This window comes from Oculina patagonica, chromosome 6 (genome assembly GCF_052425735.1).
Source record: "Oculina patagonica isolate OP01 chromosome 6, crgOcupat, whole genome shotgun sequence".
Taxonomy (NCBI): Eukaryota; Metazoa; Cnidaria; class Anthozoa; order Scleractinia; family Oculinidae; genus Oculina; species Oculina patagonica.
In genome coordinates, this window is record NC_135763.1 from 22,395,556 (window position 1) to 22,413,900 (window position 18,345).

At 39.9% G+C, this 18,345-nt stretch overlaps 2 long non-coding RNA genes across 2 annotated transcripts; both read right to left on the reverse strand.

Annotated features, from left to right (window-relative positions):
- Window positions 1-6,492: 6,492 nt before the first annotated feature.
- LOC144657207 (uncharacterized) lies at window positions 6,493-16,729 on the reverse strand. The gene is made up of 3 exons (XR_013571477.1): window positions 16,418-16,729; window positions 7,334-7,469; window positions 6,493-6,635 (listed from the first exon to the last, which is right to left on the reverse strand). It is a non-coding gene; the product is annotated as an uncharacterized LOC144657207 (long non-coding RNA).
- Window positions 7,476-12,005, reverse strand: LOC144657210 (uncharacterized). Its single transcript, XR_013571479.1, has 3 exons — window positions 10,331-12,005; window positions 8,561-9,369; window positions 7,476-7,626 (listed from the first exon to the last, which is right to left on the reverse strand). It is a non-coding gene; the product is annotated as an uncharacterized LOC144657210 (long non-coding RNA).
- Window positions 16,730-18,345: the final 1,616 nt, after the last annotated feature.

Here is an 18,345-nt window from a genome sequence, read left to right on the forward strand (position 1 = left end):
ATTTCGTTTCTTGTAAAAAAAACCCTTTAAAACAGATTTTTCCTTACACTTTTCTTGCAAACGAAATACCCCTTTGCTAAGTTACTGCCACCTTTGGTAGTAAAACACACGAGATCGAGGTCTCTAATCTGTATTACATCTGCTTAATCCCCAGGGTCTTCTCCGCTTTTCAAATTGAAAATCGTCGGGGAGAAGACCCTGGGGACGAGGTTGGCCAATCCCGTTGTTCGGAAATTTGGAATGGCAGCCCTAAAAGCGGCGCTCCATAATCTCGTTTTGCGGGCCTGGCTCGAAAAATAAATGGCACGCGATGCATGAAGAAGCGATGGCGTTTCACAAGGGGTCTTACATAATTTTGAGTAAAAACTTAAAGTAAATAAAAGTAGCTGACACCTTGTGTGTGAAAAAACTGTTATCCAACTGCAGCTTACATTTTTTAAACATAAGAAGCTTATTAGTGATTGTATAGCTGTTATGAATTCACAGACCAAGGATGCAAATAATACATTTTCTTCGTAGATTTTCTCAATTGAACAACAGTAATATTTTATTTTATATTTTTATACTTTTTTTAGATTTCCCCATGTTGTCTCAACAAATATTGCGTTATACTGTAGTGTGATATCACTGATAAACGACATACGATACGCGCGAGCAAGCCTTTAGGCCTCTTGCTCACAGTGTCCATTTGTATTATAAGAATTAAAAATTTCTGTCAACTAAATCTAATAGACCCCATCATGTATAATTAGTCTCTTTCGTTTATACATTGTAGTGTTCCATTCTAACTGCACGGAAGTATTTTGCTTTTGTGTTTACGCGGCGATTTCTTGTTAAGTTAAACAGTCTGGAGGCCAGTATTGACAACAGAATTATCCTTTAATCGTTTCACAATCCAAGATGGCCGACTACAACAACGTGCTAGCTACAAACATACGGGAGTCTAAAGACCTTCGCAAGTCCGCTGACCAACATCTCCCCCCTTTGAAAGAAGAAAAAAAACTAACTATATGCATGCCGGCGACAATATACTGATAGACTATATGAAAGTCGACTAACAAGTTTCCAACAAACTGTTCAAAGTGTTCTTAGTCCCTATATAAAGAGAGCCTAGTTTACGACAAAGTCTCCTAGTTTTGCTGGTGGTTTGATTATTCTCCCATATCTGGTCTGCTTAAGTGGGGTGCAGGAAGGTTCCTTTGGTGCTAATGTTGGTTCTGCTGTCTGGTTCTCCTCCTCATGGGGTTTCTGGGTACGCGAGTTGGCTGGGTCGTGTTGCTGAATTTGGTGGCTGGAGCTGCCAGCTGGTGCTGTTGGTTGATCTTGTGGATTGACACATGCTTGCTGTATGGAGTCCAGCAAGGGGGTTGCATTAGGTGTTGTACCCTTAGAAGCCGGTCTGGCTGTAGGCTGGAGGCAGTGAGTGGGTGGTGCTGCTGCTGGTTTAAGCTGGACTCTGTTTCTTCTTATCGTGGTGCCATGTGATGTGCGGATAGAATAGGATCTTTGGTTATCTTTTTGTGTCACTTCCCCGTAGATCCTGGGGTTTCCACGGTTACGGGGCGGTGGTTTGGCATAGGCGAAACTTCCCACGTTGATTGGAGTTAGCTCTCCACCCGCTGACTTGTCATAGTATGCTTTGCTATCCTGCCTCTTCTTTGCGATGTCTTCTTTGACAATGTTGAAGTTGATCATGGCAGGTGCCAAGAGCTGATCCATGGTAGGCAGTGTAGTCTGAGTGCGACGTAAGAACATACGCTGAGCCGGTGAGTATGTGTGTCCTTGGGGCGGGGTGTTCCTGTAGTTAAGCATCGCACTGTTGAAGTCTGTGGCCTTCTTTAGCATGGATTCTGCAACTTTAACAGCAGCTTCTGTCCTGCCGTTGCCTTTGGGGTGGTATGGTGATGATGTCGTGTGCTTAAAGCCGTAGTCCACGGAGAACTGCTTGTACTGCTCGCTTATGAACTGGGAGCCATTTTCAGTGTGGCAGATCGCTGGAACGCCGAATCTTGCAAAGTGGGTTTTTGGTTTCTCGATAACTGTTGAAGATAGGGTATCTTCTAGCTTGTCAACCTCGATCCAGTCTGAAAAATGACAGACAGTTACTAGGTAGCTTGGCTTTTGAAGCGCACAGATGTCTTGACTGACTATTTCCCAAGGTCGTTTGGGTATTGGCAAGGATCTCATTGGTTCTTTTGGTGCTGATGTTCCATATTGGGCACAGGTGCCGCAAGCATCACACATGTCTTGAATGGACTTTCTCATCCCTGGCCAAAACAGCACTTCACGTGCCATACGTATGTTTGATTCCGCGCCAAAGTGGTTGGCGTGGATTTTTCCGAGCATCTCTTTGTGCATCGAGTGGGGTACCATAACCTGTGAGCCTTTGTAGATGATGCCATTTTGCACGGACAGTTCATCCCTTGTTGAGCTTCCTCATAGCTGTGGCCCTCACCAAATACTAGGATATCATCAGCAATACAAATGATGCCTTCTAGGCCTTCCAGGGCGGACGTCAATCTCATTTGGAATTCTTCAGGGGCGCTTGTGATGCCAAATGGTAAGCGAAGCCATCGGTACCTGCCGTATGATGTGTGCATGGTGGTCATCCATGATGACTTCTCATCAAGGGGTATGTGAAGAAAGCCCTCTTTGACGTCAACCAGAGAGAAACATTTTGCTGCACTAAATTTGTGAAGCTGTTCATTTAGTGTCGACATCTGAGATTTTGGGCGGTGGATGGCCTTGTTTACTGTCTGGCTTGGGTCGATGCATATTCTGAATTTCTTTGGTGTTTCATGGATGAGCTCATTTGAGCACCAGGCGGTCGGCTCGTTTACTTTGGTGATGACCCCTTGTTCAACATAACGGTCCAAGGCTTGTTTCTCTTGCTCTCTCTTCGCTACTGGGATTCTGTGAACTGGCATCTGAACAGGTTGAACACTCTCGTCTGTTTAAACGTGAACAGGTGGGCCTAGGTGACCAAGGCCCTCGAAAGCGTCAGCGTACTGGTCTAGTACATGTTCCTTCTGTAGCTGACCCGGTGGTGGAAGTTGTCGGTTTGGGGGAACTTTAACTGGCCTTGTGGGTAAGGGTGGTGAATTGCACGGGTCTGCTGAAGTCTCATGGATCTGCTGAAGGTGGTTACATGACATGGCCCTCGGTGGTTCTGGGATTGATCCTGTTTGCTGCTTTGCGCTGACATCAACTAGCGGGCAGGAGGCCTGTAAGCACGGGGGAGGGGGGGGGGGGGGTTTCGTTCTGCATACTGGAGAGGTGGTCTACTGCTGAGTCCAGGGAATGTATATCGTCTGCGTTAACGCTGATAAGTCCTAGCCTTTCGCTGTCGCTCCCCGAGAGGAGGGCAGGCTTGGAGCCAATGCAGGAGTCCGGTAGGACTTGAAAGGTCAGGGTTTCGTACTGATTCTTCCTTTCACATAAAAGTTCAAACTGGCCTTCAGGTTCCAGAGGTTTGGAGTTGCCATACGGATATAGACGGTAAGGGGAGCGTTGGAGCTTGGCATCTGGTAAATATGCGCGCAGTGTGCTCAGTGACATTGTGTTGCACGTAGCTGCAGTGTCAATCTGAAATTTGACCTGTGCGAATTTAGAGCCTGTCGCAGAAAGTGATAGGTTTGTGAAGTAACGTTTTGCCTGACTGGATGCGGCGATGCTGTGCACTTGAGCTTCAAGAGAGTATGTGTGAGCATATTCCTGGTCAAGGGACGTGTCATAATGCTGCTCCTCTGCGACGTACATGTCGGTGTATTGAAGATCTCGGGGTTGATCTCGCTGCTGGCCGTTCTGCCGTGGTCACGTCGCTGTCCACTCACACTTCTCATCTGTTCTTTCCTATTGAATCTACTCCCGCAAGCTGCCGGCCTGAAATCTGGTGCTGTAAGCTTGCGGTCTTCTAAACAGACTCGGGCAAAATGGTCATTTCCACCACAAGACGTACAGGCTTTCCCTTTTGCGGGGCAGACTTTCCATGGGTGGGCACCTCGTCGATCACCACACCAAAAACATGTACCAGGTTCCCTTCGGAGCTTCATTTGGTTGTGTCTTAGGCCTGTCCAGTGGACTTCTTCTTCAATTCCTTTAGACGAATCAGCAATTAACTTGTTAGTTTGCTTGGCAGACTCTATGGCTCTCGCTTCTGCCACAACATCGGGTAGTGTTTTCTTTGTGTTGTCTTCAGAAGCTCGGTTCTCATGTGGTCGTCATTTAGACCAAAGATGAATTTATCTCGAGTGAGTTCGTCGCTTAACGCACCCAGGGGCGGATCCAGGAATTCCTGAAAGGGGGGGTTGTACACTTTTAATAGTTTTCAACGTCTTGGGTATGGATGGCGAGCACCTGCGGGATCTTCTGGGGGGGGGGGGGGGGGTAAGGGGTATGCCGCTCCCCGGGAAAAAAAATTTCGATTTTACCCTCTAAAACGCCATTCCAGCATTTCTGAGACTCGAAAAGCGTTTGTGACGGCGTGATGTAAAATCTGGAGGTTACCTTATTTTTCAACCAGAAAACCAAAAATAGTAATGCATGAATGCAGCATGATTAAAAGGGACAGCAGTAACAACGATAGTTACTTGTAGTTTTTCTATATGCCTCGTTAATCGAACAAAGTAGCTTGAAAGAGTCTTCTTGGATGAGCTATTACAAAGCTCTTGCATATTTCTCTTCTACCTCTAATCTCTCAGAGTAATGCACAACAGCTATAACAGCGAGATCTGAGAAGCGCTCTTTAGACAGTTTCATGAGCGAAAAGGACCTCTCAGCTTCCGAACTTCTTATTGGTAGAGTACATCCAATGGGGAGAAGACGATGGAAGTTTAGAAAAGCATCCTCGTCACAGTAGAAGATTGCTCCGAGAAGATTGCTTGGAAGTTCCTGCACTGCTGACTGCCACATAGTTTTCCATATTTGCAAACTAAAGAAACGATTAATTTTACCCACCACTCAGTTTTCAAGATGGTGTCTGGAATGGGAATATTTTGTTAAAGAATTGCTCTTATTGAATGTTCGCGAAATGTATATCATCATTTTCTTAACTTGACAATCAGTCAATTGTTGGAAGTGAAACAACTACATATAAAACAGTTTTATTCTATTATTTTTTTTATGAAGAGTCAAACAAATAAAAAAATGCTGCTCAAAGGGGAGTATGGATCCGCCTCTGGCACCATAAGCGCATAGGCTGCCTGCTTGGCGTACCTTGACCTCCCATTCCTGTATGGACTCGTTTGGGGCTTGAGAGGATGTCCAAAACTTGAATCGATCGGTGAGTAGTGAACTGCCTGTAGATCCTGCATAGTGCGCGCGTAGTTTGTCCATCCAAATCCATGGTTTCGTCTTATCATCTGCTGAAATTTGTGGCTCGATTGTGTACCTGAGGACAGATAAAGCTTCGTCTGGAAGCGCGGAACGTAAGGCGGAAATTTCCAACAGTGGACTCTTGTAGTGATCTGCTCGCTCGGTGCGGGGATTTTTGGCTAGGTTTCGGTAGTTTGTTTGGATACAATAATCGTTAAAACGAAGTTCAAAGTTCTTAAAATTCTCGCTCACATTGCCGACAAGTTTGAGCTCCGGTCTTTTAAGATGTGCCATTGCATAATCCCACTTCTGACACCAAGTCTGGAGGCCAGTATTGACAACAGAATTCTCCTTTAATCGTTTCACAATCCAAGATGGCCGACTACAACAACGTGCTAGCTACAAACATACGGGAGTCTAAAGTTCTTCGCAAGTCCGCTGACCAACAAAACTTGATTTTCTGTTCGATCGGGCCAAACAGACAAACCGAACCGTTCGTTCGATGGCATAAAGCGATGTCACGCCATCGCTTAAAAATAATAAATAAAAAATAAATTCGCTTTTTTTAATTTTTCAGAGAATTTTGCACTGCTGTGCTAATTGTGGACGCTGCAAATAAATCAACATGGTTTATTCGAATTCACTTTCACCCGCATGAGGTACAATTTCTAAAAAGAGTACGTGATACCAATACTATTACTATCATCGTCATCATCTGTTGATTATTGTCTTTTGACCTTTTTTTCGCAAATAGTGAACGCAGCTCTAATGTAAAAACATTCAGCCTTACCTCGAAAATAAACAGTTGGTGTGAATATCGAATAAATACATCTTATTCGATGGTTTAACATATAATACGCGCGGATATTTTGCGAGTTGCGTAGTATTTTTCCGAGCAATAGTGGAATAATAAATGTTTCTCCTTTTCTGTTTCTAAAGACTCTCGATTTAGTGAAATAAATCCTTGATGAACAGACATTTTGTTTTTGGACTACAACGGCAAATTATGTATTAATTTTCACGCGAATTTGTTGAGTTGGTTTTAAAAGAGATAATTCTTAGGGCTAACATCCCGTGGTCTGAAATGGACAACAAATTAACGAAGCTGAAGAGGTCTATGGAAAAAATACTCGCAAACATGCACCCCTATGTAACTATCGCGAGGTAGAAGACTCGTGCTTTCTGGTCATTTATTACATTTTATTGACAATCAAAGTTGTAGACATTTTTAATTAAATGAACAACTGTGTATAACATGCATTTACATTGTAATAATCAGTTTAAAACAAAATTCCGACTTTCCAGGGTATTTGCTGAATCATCTGAAAGGTAAAGAAACCCAAAATATCCGTAAATGTTAACAAATCAAATGTATATCTGTTAAGTTTATAAAGTTGACCAGAGCATTATGATGATTTTAAATCAATTTCTTTTAAATGGGGTGTACTTTATCAACTTTATCAAACGGTTCCATGAGTGGATGGTATGGTATTGCTTTAACGCCCAGAAATGTCCACCCAATACGCGAGGGCTGTATTGGGTAAATATCGAGCCTAGGTCTTGACAATACAGCTTGTCGAGCCTCGATCCGGACCGCTCGATCCGGAGTCCAGCGCGCTAACCATTAGGCCACTGCGTTTCCCACTGATCGCGCCTCTTAATAGTGTAATGAATAAATAAATATCAACTTCCATTTGAAGCAAAAACATCGTCATGATTATTATTTAACAAATTGTCACGATGCCTATACATGGGCAGGATTTCCTTGTTATCCGTGATCCGCACAGTTTATCTGGCTGAAAAATGTTTTTTTTGTACTTGACCATTTCTTGAATAGTAAAACAATTAATACTCACAATTTTGGAGAACATCGCCTGATTTTAGCCAACTCGGCCTTCGGCCTTGTCGGCTTCGTATCAGGTGATTTCCGCGCGATTTCGCACGAAAATTAATAAATATTTTTGCACAACATGGAGGTTATTGCTAACAACAAGACAAGGTTATTTATAAAAATTCTTACCAGCATTTTCTGCATGCTTTTTGGCAGCCTTTGGCATAGAACGCTCGGCTGCATAAACGATTGCGATTTCTCTTTTTAACCAGAAAACAGGCTCGTGAGCCAAACCTGTTACCACACGAACGGCCCTCTCGGATTACTGCGAAATAAATTAACAGAGAGGTATTAACCCTTATGTTAATTATCGTAAGCAAGTTATAATAAGGACAAACAAATTGAACGACGTTTCGGAGTCGTCATGACACAATTTTCAAGTTCAAAACTAAAAATAAAAAAAAACTGTCAGAAAACGTCCTCTTAAGGTCGCGGGGGATACCCACAGCATGAATAAATTCATGAAGCAAAATTTTGCTTGACCTGAATCTTTTAAAACGCTTATTTCTCGGCTGTTATGGGTGCGATTAAACTCAAATTTTACAGAGACATACAGAAATGATGAAACATTATGAATGTCATCTTATATTTGGTAGATTGTACTTAACGGCGACGTAATAGCCACGTTAGTGCCAAATTGGGAAGAACATGATTTTGTGGCAGAGTTTGCGGAACGAGTAGGAGACAGCAGACTGTGATCTTGTCAAAAACTAATCAGTCAATATCTCTAGAGTGTCATAACAGAAGCGGATTTTTTAATTTAAAATTTGCCAGCAAGTTATGGCGGTTTAAATGCGCAATTTTTAATTTAATGCCTTCTACCTCTTTCTAAAAGCGCTCTTTTAAAATTCCACCTCTGTTATGACACACTACAATATCCATAGTTTACCTATCTTCAGTGGCAAGTCACGAAGGTCTGTATCCGCGCTGTATTCTCTGCCACAAAATTGTCGGAAAAGTCCAAACTTTGAGATTTCCGAAGGTGTCCCGACCAAAATTAAACACGATCAGTTTCCAAAGGAGAGATGTAATTATGGTAATTATATTCCACGCTTTTATGGTGAAAACAATGCGTTTTTATGAAGGACACGATTGTTTATGCCGAATATTATTATGATTACTCTGAGTTGCAGAAACAAAAACAAATTGAATAAAAATTAGCTCATAGACTTCCTACAATCTATATAAACGTATAACGCCAAGTGTTGGTTAAAATTTGATAAAATATCAAAGAAACACGCACCCATATTTTTATCCAGTCATGAATATCTCGTAAAGTTGTCGATGTCAGTCGTTGCACTTCGTGCATTCGCTTTAAATAAATGCATAATGATGAGTTAAGGTGTCCCCCGAGACCTTAAGGTCGCGCAGGACCCTTGCAATCATTAGTATGTATTTATTTAAAGAGTATGCACGAACGCAGGACGACTGAAGCCGACAACAAACGAAATATTCATGAGAATGTTTGTTTTTAAACTCCTTTGTACAAGTAATTAGTAGTAATTGTTCTCAACTTTGTGCCACGTGCGCTGGAACAAAGGGAATTATCATAATTAGATTCACAGCTTTGAATATATCACACGTTGTTGTAAACATTGACTCGGGAGGTCTTCGGAAGCGGAAAATCCTGCAATTTTGTGTCCAAGTTTTCTCCGCCGATATAGAATTTCAAGAGTTGATTCGCGAGGAACATAAACTTGGTGTACTCTATTGTGCTCTGGCTAGAGCAAATTTTTAAATTTCCTTCTCAAAATGAAGATAGCATGTTTCAAAGTTTAGATTTCACATTTTAACTCTCTTAGAAGCCATTAACTTGTAGCAGTTTTTGAAATCGAAAATTTCGTTCGTTCTAGTGGGAGCACAAAAGAAGTTACGATTTATCACTAGGCTATATAATCATTTAATTTGGTACGCTGTGCTAGCTGAAAACTTGGACACAAAATCGCATTATCTTCAGTTAAACTTTTAAGGGCTCGTAACATCACAGACAACGGTCATCTCTCAGTAAAAGGACGATCTTGATGTAATTCCATCATCCCTGAGTATCCTTATTAAATTTAAGAGGAATCGATATTCAAAATGTAGTGAATTAAAGCTTTACAAGATAGCACTCCAACAAGAAATTTGGCTAATGAATATATTAATGAGCAAGGGTCCTGCGCGACCTTAAGGTCGCGGGGGATACCAACAGCATGAATAAATTCATGAAGGGAAATTTTGCTTGACCTGCATCTTTTAAAACGCTTATTTCTCGGCTGTTATGGGTGCGATTAAGCTCAAAATTTACAGAGACACAACGAAATGATGAAAGATTGTGAATGTCATCTTTTATTTGGTAGATTGCATTTTACGGCGATGTTATAGCCTCGTTAGTGCCAAATTGGGGAAAACATGATTTTGTGGCAGAGTTTGCGGAACGAGTAGAAGACAGCACACTGCGATTTTGACAAAAACTAATCAGTCAATACCTCTAGAGTGTCATAACAGAAGCGGATTTTTTAATTTAAAGTTTGCCAGCAAGTGATGGCGGTTTAAGTGCGCAAATTTGAATTTAATGTCTTCTACCTCTTTCTAAAAGCGCTATTTTAAAATTCCGCTTCTGTTATGACACACTACAGTATTCATAGTTTACCTATCTGAAGTGGCAAGTCATGAAGTTCTGTATCCGCGCTGTATTCTCTGCCACAAAATTGTCGGAAAAGTCCAAACTTTGAGATTTCCGAAGGTGTCCCGACCTAAATACGATCATTTTGCCAAGGAGAGATGTAATTATGGTAATTATATTCCACGCTTTAATGGTGAGAACAATGCGTTTTCAAAAAGGACACGATTGTTTATGCCGAATATTTTTGTGATTACTCTGAGTACACTAGTTGCAGAAATAGTCAAATTTAAATAAAAATAAGCTCAAAGACTTCCTACAATCTATATGAACGTATATCGCTAAGTGTTGTTTTAAATTGGTTAAAATATCAAAGAAACAGGGATTTTTTACAAATCACGTGCACGCGCCCATATTTTTCTCCAGTCATAAATATCTCGTAAAGTTGTCGATGTGAGTCGTTGTACTTCGTGCATACGCTTTAAATAAATGCATAATGATGAGCCTAAGGTGTCCCCCGCGACCTTAAGATCAACCTAATAAATAATTATATAATTAAATATGCAATATCACGCAAATAGTTTGGCTCGGATTGAGTCCGGATTGGACATTTAAAGATGGTGACAATTCTCTGTTGAATAGCATTTCATGCACCAAACAATTAAACTTATTCTTGCACTTCCGTGAGGACATGAAACTATCAAGGTCTTCATTCGGGACATAGAGTGTCTGTCTGGAAATGCTTGCCAATGGAAGATGTTTTCTGGTTTTGTTGTTCTTCTTCTTCTGGTTTAAATGCCTCAGCGTATATCCTGCTGGTTTACAAATGACGATTTTTTGTCTTGTACTTTAAGCTTTTGTTGGATCTTTGATGCTTACAAAAACTGGTTGAATGACTGTGCGCGTTTTCTGGCTAAGATCTTTGAGTTGTTTCCGTACAAAATCTGCAGAATACTGATCTTTAAAGGGTAGTACTATTCGAACTGTTGGACTCTCACCAGGGGAAGGTATTGGTGGCCGATCTTCGGTCTTTGAACGAACAAAACATCCGACGGTTGTATTGATGAGCTGTTGCGAATATTTCAGCCGAGAGAAAAGTGCTTTCAATCGGTCACATTCTTCCACCAACAAGACGATAAGCGGTAGGCCCGATCCAGCATGGTTTTTAACAGCCCTCGTTTATAACGGATATCGACTTGACTCTGGTAGTGGAGCAATAGTCCCGTGTTCGTAGGTTTTATGTAAACCTTGGTCTCGTAGTTAGTGGCTCTGTTCAGCAGTTGCATACCAAGAAAGGAAAGCACTCCGTTGTTCTCTGTTTGCATGGTGAATTTTACTGATTGGTGGCAATTGTTAAGGGCCTGAAAAAAAGTAGCAACTGATGCTGGGTCTGGCATGATGGTTACACATGGCGATACCATCGGTCTGTTCATACAATTGCCCATTGAATTGGAACAGCTGGTCTTTGATGGATGCTCTACGAGGTCCGTTCTGCTGAGGTTCAAGTGGTGTGTTTCATTGGGGTCTCTGTAAAAAGCTGACCGGATAGCAGCGGATGGCGGATGGCGGATGGCGGATGGCGGATGAGAAAAGGCGGATACCAAAGTTTTTTTAAAAGTATTGTTTGCGGACGGTTGCTCGACTTTATCCCAAACAAACAAACAAACAAACAAACAGTAAATATATCCCATACAATAAAGGGTTCCTACATCGAGGTCGATCTCGAGCCGGGATTTCAAGATAGGACATCGAGTGAAGATTTCATTAATTCACAGAAGACTTTCTCGCCCCGCTCGAGACAATGAAACGTAGAAAGTCGAAGTCAATGAAGCCGTAAGAATGAATATGGAAGACCTGAAAGTTACTAAGTTCGTACTGGAACTTAAAATCTAATCGTGTTTAAATAAAGGATGTGATGATGATGATGATGATGATGGGAAATTTAAAAAAAGGAAACCCACAACAAAGGGGTATTCCAGCTGGTCACCCATCCAAGTACTAACCCCGCCCAACAGGGCTTAACTTCGGCGATCGGACGAGAACCGGTGCCTTCTATGTGATATCAGAAAGGGCGGGTAAATCAGATTATAACAGTTAACTCCAGTTATAGCATGAGAAATGCTAAAACATCGTTTTAAAGATCAGATATTTCTTTTATCTATTTGCAAGATTCTTTAAACGCTTTGTCTCGTCTGGGACTGATACTGGGTTCGATCGCAGAAGTTAAGCCCTGTTGGGCGGGGTTATTACTTAGATCAATCACCAGCTGGAATACCCTTGCTGTGGGTTTCCTTTTCCCAGTACGAACTTAGTAACTTTCAGGTCATCCATATTCATTCTTGCGGCTTCATTGACTTCGACTTTCTACGTTTCATTGTCTCGAGCGGGGCGAGAAAGTCTTCTGTGAATTAACGAAATCTTCACTCGATGTCCTATCTTGAAATCCAGGCTCGAGATCGACCTCGATGTAGGAACCCTTTATTGTATGGGATATATTTATTGTTTGTTTGTTAGGGACAAAGTCGAGCAACCATCCACAAATACTGTGGCCTGTGTGGGAAAAAAAGGAACAAAAATATGGTCTGCTGATCCTCAGTTTTTGAAACACCCTGTAGAAGACTTAAATGTAATAACTGACCCTAAATGTAATAAACTCCTAAATGTAATAACATTTGACCTTAAATGTAATAAACTCCTAAGTGTGACAAATTCATACTTATAACGTTAATATAACGTCATCAATGACGTAAACATCACCTCATTAACCCTATCCAGACCGTGGGGGGGGGGGGGGGGGGGGGGGGGGAGTGCACGTGCTGACTTTGAACGCTTTTATTTTGTTTTCAAGATTCAACCAAACGCTTCCAAACTTTGCGATTTTATCTTAAATTTATCTGGGAATCATTTGGTAGGATAGGTTGTGTTGGTAGGATAGGATGTGTTGAGGAACTTTGACAACGGCATTTTGACAGATTTTGTTATCTCAAATTTGTAGTTTTTGTGTTCCTATTAATGAAAATTATTTTGAATGCAATAAATTTCACCTTTTAGGGTTTTTTTTGCAACGTTTTATTACGTTTGATCAAGAAAATGTCCCAAGAATAACGAAGATTTACGAGGAGAACATATAGCACGGGCTCAATGTTCATGCTCAATGTTCCGGCAGATAATAATTTACAATGCTAAAATTTTAAAGACTATGGATTTTTCACTATGGGTATTCTCCGGAAACAGCAAACATTAAAAAATTGGCCAATTTAACAGCAAGTACTAAAAATTATGGGTAAATAACATTTTAATGCTTAATATTTAATTTTAATGTTTAATGTTTAGTGTAAAAGAACGCTAAATACACAACACTTTAAAAACACTAAACCCCATTCAGACCCTCTGAGACCTAAAATATGTTTTTCAATAAAGGAAATTAATTTTCAACTTTTAAATACAACGGGAATTCATTTTTAACTTTTGTTAACCGTAATGGAAATAAATTAACCGTTAGCCGTAAAAACGCCTAAATTTTAACCATTAACCGCAAAAGCCACCATCCCATTGAGACCATTAATTTGAAGTCACTTGATTGATGTTTTTAATTAGTTACGTTTGATTCATGATGAATACAGCAACTTGTCCGATGGTGTGACAGATGGCTCAAAAAATCACTTTGTGTTACGGAGAATTTCCCGTATTTTAAGTCATTTCTATGTTAAACCGTATTTAGCATGTTTTCCCAAATTTGTAATTTTCGCCGTTCATATCATATTAATGAAAATTAACTTAAATGCAATTAATTTTTACCTTTTTGCGGTTTTAAAAGCACAGTTCTATTGATTTTGTGTACTCTGCAGTAATTTTGGGTGGTTTTCTGGCATTTTGGAAAAAATTGGAAATCCAAGATGGCGGATCCAAGATGGCGGCTGTTTTGACATCATGATGTAATTGTCACGTGATGCGACGTCATTACCCCACGTGACATCTACCAAAAGAAAGATGTTTGAACATACTATATATCTAATAAGTTTCATTGTGATTGCTTAAATATTCTCGAAGTTCAGCTTTTGAAGCTCCCCCCCCCGGTCAGAGAAGGTCAAAACAGCAAAAAAGCCCGGTCTGAATAGGGTAAAGGGTAAAGACGTGCTGATTACTTTATTGATGACGCTAGTACAACGTTATATATTTAAACCTTAATGTTGTCACACTCAGGAGTTTATTACATTTAAGGTCAAATGTTATTACATTTAGGAGTTTATTACATTTAGGTTCAATTATTACATTTAGGTCTTCTACACACCCCGGAGTCCGATGATAAAGGAAAGTCAAGGTTTTTTTTCGAAAAAAAGTTTTTATCTCTGTTTCTTTCGTCTTGTCAGACATCTCCTGGACTGAATGTGCTAATATTTACCTCTCGATTTATTTATTAATTTATCAATTAATTATTTCATTGATTAAGTTATTGAAAAAAAAAAATTCTTTCTTTAGTTTTTTTAATTTTTTTTGGTATCCGCATTTTGACATCCGCTTTACCCATCCGCCATCCGCCATCCGCCATCCGGTCAACTTTTTACAGAGACCCGTTTCATTGAACCAGTTGTTTGTAAACGTTTTGTCAGCGAGTATCTGTATGGTTTCCTTCAGGGGTACATTGGTAAACAGCGAGGAAACATCATACGACACTATAATATTGGCATCGTTGATCTTTAACTTGCGAATTTCGTTTGCAAACTCAGAAGTGTCAGTTATTGTGTACTGGTTATAGGAAGGAGGCTGAAGTTCCTTCTCTAACCATTTCGCCGATCCGTAATTGTACGTTTGTGTGGCAGATAAGATGGGGCACATAGCCGGACGTTCTTTCTGCATCTTAGACAAACCATATAAGTGTGCGAGGCAGCAGGAGCCTGTCGAGGCGCACGGAATCCACAATCGGTTCGGGCAGAATTCTCCGGACTGTAGATTCCAGGTCTATCTCCTTTTGAAGAAGTGAATGATAATATTTGGGTGGTCTGCCTCTAGTCTTTGGCCTCTCTTTATCAAGTGCTCTGAATTTTGTTGAATCATTAATCGATACCTCTGACAGCAAGCGTAAATATTCCGACTTATCCATGATAACTACTCCTGATCCTTTGGCCTGTTTCGTGATGACAATATCGTCGCGTCGCTTTATTTGATCGCTGGCCTGTAGGAGTGGTTTGGGGTTTTTCCAGAGAAGCGCCCCATCTTATCTGCCACACAAAACGTAACCACACAAAGGGTGTCCAGTGACTGGCATATAATATTTATGTCAATGTTCCGGGGACCAGTCTTAACCATTCGTGTCCTTTTATGTCTAATTGATACCAAGTTTGTTATTTTTTTATTTGTTGACAAAATTCAGAATTAAAAATGGGACATTCCATTTCGTTAGTTTGAAAATTTTCAAAATACTTTTGTGTTACACAAAAAAAGGTTTTATTGCTCGCTTGCGTCGTCTTTGCAAGCTAGTTGCAGTCCGAGAATACGAATACTATTTATATCACTAACGCTGTTGCCTTTCGTTGCATCCTTCAAAGACCAGAACAAGTTGAATCATCGTCTATAAATCTTTTTATTTATTCATATTGATCATTTTAGTCTGACGTGGGCAGCAGAAAGGCAACCGAGCAATCAGTATTTTTATATTCATTTTGGATGATAAATTGTTTTGACGTAAAAAAGAACCTGACCGCCAAACAGTATTATGGTAGTGTAGGTAAAGGGGCTGCATGTCGACTAAGTTGATCCGATTCCGATGTAATTACGGAGCTGATTCTCGTAGAATTCATAACAATGCTAGGATTTCGGCAAATAAGCAGTCAAAACAACATATCATCCATCTGAACCTGCGTTTGTTTACATGATTTTTAGTCTGCACTGAATTAACTATTCAACTACAAACCACTGTGGTTTATTTCGTTGTTAAATGAAAATATGCTCACTGCCAACCAAAAAACACCAGAGGTCGTCAGAAACATTCTCCTTTGTTGTAATAGCAGAAAGAAATTTGTTCAAACCCCTTATTTCACTTATGATATAATTTATTGAACGCTACTCATTTTTTTGTTTTGTTTTGTGGAACTAACCTTGCTAAAGCACCTGTCAGCTAGCGGTAAATTGGAACATACGCCTTCATGTATTGAAAACGTTTTCTCAAGTCATTATGGCTGCCAATAGAGAAATTACATTCCCGGCGGTTGAGCAGTCGCTAACGATCCCTGGTGTGTTGGCATATAATTGGGCCGGGTCGTATGAGAACTAGCCTCGTTATGATCCATATAAACGGTACTGGATTTCAGACAAGCAACTTCTACGATTACAGGGAAAATAGAATTTTGAAAAAAAGGATTTCACAACTATAAAATTAATTATAATCAGCTGGTATTTATGGCTATCGCTGTTTGTTTTCATCAAATTGATTTATTCTTAGAGAAGCCCAATGTTGTCTTTATATAAAGAAATTAGATTTGTATTAAAAAAAAAACGATTATGTATTGACAAGTAAGCGTTTACCTACAGAACAACTCCTCAAATGAAAGTCGAAATATTACAAAAAATAGGTTGTGAATTTTATGCTTGGAAAACTTTCACTTCCTACTCACAATTGTTGACATCTTCCACATCTACAATATCGTCTTCAAAATCAAAGTCCAACGCAGAACATAGGATTAACAACGCGAGGAAAAAGACAGCGAGCTTCATGTTGAGATTATCTGCGTCAGTATTGCAGTTTGCCACAATAGCAAAATATATGAAGAAAGGTGGACGCCCTGAACTGAACAGCTTGATGATATAAATTGTTAATTTGAAGGTCACCTTTTAAGGTTTTGTTTTATGGGTGTTATACGTCTTAATTTCTTTCCATATGTTTGAATCAACCGATAAGCGAGCCAAGAAGTACCGGAAGAGTGAAGGAATTAATCAAGTGTGGTTATACGTTTGGTGCAATGTACGACAATTGGCGCTGAAAAGACATATTTATTCATTGTTTTGGTCAGGAATTAGAGATAATATCTTTTTTTGCCGATAATGCTTTCTTAATAAGCTCAGTGAAAATCTCACTATCTGTAAGTGTCATTCATTGGCTGCTTTCAGGGATTTTTTTTTTTTTACCAGTTACAAGTGTTTTTACAAGTTTTTTTTTATCCATTATAATAGTTATTCCGCACAGTCAGTCTAGTCTTAGATCGGTTAACTTCATATGGGTGAGGCATATCGACTTAAACTTTACATTCACTTTTTTTTTTCGGTTTTTCTTCGGGTTTTCTTATTCTCTTACCTGTAACTTACCTGTAGTTAATTTAACGTTTTGGAAATGAGATTAGCTTTCTTATGTGACTCCCACGCACATTGGAGGCGCTCAGATATTACGTTAAACTTAATTTAAAAATTTATATAGCGCCAAGCCACTGCTCACACAAGATAACCCTCTTTTATTCAAATTCCAGAAACAAAATGTCACAACCTATTTTAAAATGTGCTTAGTTCGCATCACATTTATTTCACTGTTCAAATCCTCAATGTATCTGTTAAATATATTTTGCCTTCTCATCTGACTGATCTAAATACAATAAAATGATTATTTAGAAGACGTGTGACATGTATTACTCACCTGAGCCGGAAATCACTGAAGCAACGGATGTCAGTAGGATTGCGTGCCACATTATTCGAAGAGTGATATTGAATTAGTCATTTCTTTGTTTATCCGTATTTAACATTTTAAACCCCTTTTCAAAAGCCAAGAGTAGTTCTTAGTTGTCAAAAAAGCCAGATCTTCCGAATTTTGTATAAAATTTTACTCATTCTGTACCTGTGCTCCCGGTTGTGCTTCAATGTGGCACTTTATTTCTGTGGGTTCTAAGTTTGGCCATTTTTGCGAGTTTTTTTCCCATGATCCGCCAAAAAAAGTTGCCGCAAAGAAAAACCACCAACCACCCTAGAAGAAGTCGAGACTGAGAATTAAAAAAAAAAATAAAATAAAACGTTTCAACATCCGCTGTTGTCTGACCTATATTTAAATTGTCTTTTAAATAACAGCACGAAACTTCCTGAAAATAGCAAAAATGAATTCCCTGAAAGAAAAAAACATTTTTTTTACCAATTGCAAAAATATAGCTCCCGCAACAAAAAATGGCCAGTCCGCAAATTTAAACGTCTGCAAAAATGCAGTGCCACACGGTATGGTACAATTGACCTTCTGTGATTTCTTTTTCAGCAAACCTTGTACCTCACTCGTTTGTAAAATGCCACATGCGTTGTATTCAATATAGCGTTTTCAACCCGTGACGTGGTTTTACGTTAGCCACGTTGCAAAATCAAAATATTAGGAACTTGTACTTTGTACCGACACTTGTACTTTGTGCATACAAATAGTAACAACCGAGCTTGTAAAGTTTCCAGACGTTTCTCGATTACATCGTCGATTTCTTCGCCAATTTAATACAAACGATGTTCTGAATAAACTGCTGCTTTTGGAACCGGTGAGACAGACATGGTAAAAAGTCTGCCATACTGCATGATGGGCTACACA